The following is a 4,660-nucleotide window of genomic DNA, read 5'->3' on the forward strand; positions in this document are numbered from 1 at the left end:
TTAGTTCTGTAAGATGGAATGCTACAACGAATAACTTGTACATGAAAATGCAAAAATAAATCCTTACCACCGAAATTTAGACTTAATCGGAGCATCCTCAGTTACCTTCCTCCACGTCTCCAGACACGATTCATAGTCTCTTGAGCTACCTTGATTTGTGAAAAACAACAGGAATGCCCACTTCAATCATATCTGTTGTTGTTGTAATTCAAAATATCATAACTGTAATAATTACATTAAGTTTGGCAGTTAATAGTTCCTGTTACATTACTGTTTTGTATAAATACTTTGTATCCTCCACTTTCAGTGATATGAGAAATACATTCTAATTTCTCTACTCTCTATCAGTGTATGCATTATACTCTTCTCTCCATCTCTCTCTGCTAACAATGGTATCAAGAGCCCTTCCGACCCAGGAGGATCTAAGGGTGTGGATTAGTGTGATAGAAGCTTGTTGCGTGTATTAGCTTCATGGTTGCTGGAGGCGTGATTTCTGGCAACTTGCCTGTGTTCGATGGCACAAGCTATGGTGATTAGTGTGTCAAGATGGAAGCCATTCTTGGTTTCCAGTAGGTGGATGATATTGTAAAGAAAGGACTGCAAGAACCAGCCAAGAATGCTACAGATGAAACAAAGAATGCATACAAGGAGAGTCGAAGACTGGATTGCAAAGCTCGGATGTTACTGCACCAGTGTGTATCTGCCTCTGTTTTCTAGAAAATCTTAAAAGCCACAACATCCAAGGAGATATGGGACATCTTGCAAGAAACATATGGTAATGCTGGAAAAATTAAGGCAGTTAAACTACAGTCCCAGCAGCGACAATATGAATTACTATGCATGAAAGATCAAGAATCAGTTACAGACTATCTTGGAAGGTTGCAATTTTTGGTCAATTCCATGAGAGCCTGTGATGAACCTATGAAGAACAACAAGGTTGTGGCTAAAATCCTTCGAACACTTACACCCCAGTATGATCACATCGTTTTCGCCATTGAAGAATGCAAGGATCTTGAGCAGATGAGTCTTGAAGAATTGCAAAATTCTTTGGAAGCTCATGAGCAACGACTGATTGAAAGAAAGAACAATGAGAAAAGTACTGATCAAGCCTTCAGTACTAGGGTTGATAATCAATGTTTTCGAGGACGTGGTGGCAGAAGAGGAAGAGGGAGATCACAAGGTGGCAGAAGTGGAGGCAGATTTGGAGAGTATTCTGAGCAGTCAGTGGATGAATCTGGTACTAGCCAAAATGATGGTACCAGAGGAGGAGGAAGACATGGCAGAGGTAGAGGCAAGAAACCCTATGATAAAAGGAAGGTATAGTGCTATACGTGTGATAAATTTGGCCATTATTCCTATGAATGTTGGCACATCTTGCCCAAGATGAGAGTGATAGTGAATCTGATCATGTTCTGTTAATGGTCACAACAAACAGTGAACAAGATGAGTGATGTGTTGTATGTTCCCAACATGAAAAATAATCTGTTAAGTTTGGGACAATTATTGGAGAAGGGTTATACTATGTCAATGCAACAAAATCACATAGAGGTGTATGATGGACAACAAAGGTTGATTCTTAGAGCTTCACTGTCACGAAACAGAACTTTTAAGATCAACCTCAATACAACAGCTATCCAGTGTCTAGCATCAGTGAGTGTTGAAGAGGAAGGATGTCTTTGGCACTACAGATTCAGGCACCTAAACTTCAAGAGTTTGGGTCAATTAAGCAGCAAGAAGTTAGTAAGTGGGCTGCCACTGATTCATGTTCCTGATAAAACTTGTGAAGGTTGCATCGTTGGCAAACAAACGCGAAAGGAGTTTAAGAAGTGTGCACCAAAGAGATCAAAACAACCACTTGACATTGTGTACTCCGATGTGTATGGTCCTTTTGATACACTCTCACATGGAGGCAATAGGTATTTTCTTATATTTGTGGATGAATGGACCAGGAAAATGTGGCTTTATTTGTTGAAAGAAAAGAAAGAGATGTTTGCAAATTTTGTGAAGTTTTGTGCATCAGTAGAAAGACAATCTGGTTTGAAATTAAAAGTGTTCAGAACTGATGGAGGAGGTGAGTTTAATTCAAAAGAAGTCATGGAATTTTGTGAATCAAAGGGAATACATCATGAAGTGATAGCACCTTACACCCCCCAACACAATGGGGTTGCTGAAAGGAGAAACAGGATGCTACTTGACATGTGTAGATGTATGATAAAAGGAAAGGGGCTACCACACTATTTATGGGGAGGGGCAGTCTACAGCTGCCTATGTATTAAATAGGTGTCCTACAACAGCCTTGACAGGTTGAACACCTGAAGAAGCTTGGACAGGAGAGAAACCTGTTGTTCACCACCTCAGAATTTTTGGATCAGTTTGCCATATGCACATACCAGCTGAGAAACGTAAGAAATTTGAAGATAGAAGTGAGGCCCTTATACTGGTTGGATACCACTCAACTGGTGCTTACAAACTGTATAATCCAGAGAAGAAGCAAATTATGATAAGTAGAGATGTAGTTGTTGATGAGGCTGCAAAGTGGAATTGAGAGCCCGTGGCAGTAACTGTTGAGAAAAGCCACATCCCGTGTCAACTTGAAGACAAAGCTGCTGCCACAACCAACACCAGCAGTGGAAATAACACCAATAGAAGGTCACAGAGGGTGAGATTTCCTTCCACTAGACTAACAGATCATGAAGTTATGGCTGATTGTGAAATTAGAGATGATGGAGAACTTGTGCATCTGGCATTCTTGGTTGATTCAGAACAACTAATGTGGGAGCAAGCTGTTGACATAAGAGAATGGAAGGAGGCCATGCTTGAAGAATTAAAGTCCATAGAGAAGAACAAGACTTGGGAATTAGTAGACTTGCCTCACCATAAACATCCAATTGATGTTAAATGGGTGTTCAAAACCAAGTTTAAACCAGATGGAAGCATAACAAAACATAAAGCCCGGTTGCTGGCAAAAGGTTTTCTGTAGAAACCAGGAATTGATTTCACGAATGTCTTTGCACCAGTTGCAAGGCTTGAAACAGTAAGGCTTGTGATAGCTGTTGCAAGTTGGAAAGGTTGGGAAATAAGTCAGCTTGATGTCAAATCAGCTTTCTTAAATGGACCTCTAGAGGAGGAGGTTTATGTGAGGCAGCCACCAGGATTCGAAAGAAAGGGAGAAGAACATAAGGTGTTCAGACTGCAGAAAGCTTTATATGGCTTAAAACAAGCCCCACGTGCCTGAAACAAATGCATTGATGCATTTATGTTGCAGATTGGATTCATTAAATGTACGGTTGAATATGGAGTATATGTGAAAGTTTTCTCACCCAATAATTTGTTGTTGATCTACCTGTATGTTGATGATTTGCTAGTAACAGGAGATTCACAAGCTGAGATTGAGTTATTCAAACAAAAGATGAATTCAAAATTTGAAATGACTGATCTTGGGAAATTGAATTATTTTCTGGGTTTGGAATTCAAACACACTTCCAAGGGAATTTTGCTGCATCAGAGAAGGTATATCAGTGGAGTTCTGAGTAAATTCCACATGGCATATTGCAATTCAGTTCCTATACCAGTTATTGCCAATCTGAAACTGGGTGAAGCAATAGATGAAAGGTTGGTTGATGCTACCCTTTATAAACAGATTGTAGGAACTCTAAGATATGTTTGTAATAGCAGACCAGATATAGTTATGGGGTTGGTTTGGTTAGTCGTTTCATGAACAACCCAAGGACATCACATTTAGCTGCAGCAAAACCTATACTCAGATACTTAAAGGGAACAACAGAACTTGGACTTTTCTTTCCAAGAAGAATAAGTCAGGATGAAGGAAATATGGAGGTCTGGACTGACTCAGACTGGTGTAGGGATAGAATGGATCGAAGGAGTACATTTGGGTATTTCTTCAAATACATGCATGCACCTATTTCGTGGTGCTCCAAGAAACAGTATGTTGTAGCCTTGTCCTCTTGTGAAGCAAAATATATATTGCCTCTGCTGAAACAACTTGTCAATGTCTATGGCTTTCAGCACTTATTAAAGAGCTGAAACTTGAGTGCAGAGAACCAATTCAGCTTTTAGTGGACAACAAATCTGCCATCAGTCTGTCAAAGAATCTCGTATGCCATGGAAGAAGTAAACATATAGAAACAAAGTTCCACTTCCTAAGAGATCAAGTATGCCACGGCAGATTGGAGTTGGTGTACTATCCTACAGAGGATCAAGTAGTTGATGTGTTTACAAAAGCTCTAAGGCAAACCAGATTTGAAAAGTTAAGAGAGCTACTGGGTTTGAAATTGATTAATATTTTGGATTAAGAGGGGTGTGTTGTTGTTGTAATTCAAAATATCATAACTGTAATAACTGCATTAAGTTTGGCAGTTAATAGTTCCTGTTGCGTTTCTGTTTTGTATAAATACTTTGTATCCTCCACTTTCAGTGATATGAGAAATACATTCTAATTTCTCTATTCTCTATTGGTGTATGCATTGTACTCTTCTCTCCATCTCTGCTAACAATATCAACATTCAACATCAATCCAACATTATTATAATTATCACTATTGTAATTTTTAATTGTTTTCAATTTCACTGGATATAAATACAATTATAACTAAAGAAAGATAAATTGGTAATTTACCTTATCAAACTTTCTATTCTGCAAC

This window comes from Vigna unguiculata, chromosome 4, assembly GCF_004118075.2.
Source record: "Vigna unguiculata cultivar IT97K-499-35 chromosome 4, ASM411807v1, whole genome shotgun sequence".
NCBI lineage: Eukaryota > Viridiplantae > Streptophyta > Magnoliopsida > Fabales > Fabaceae > Vigna > Vigna unguiculata.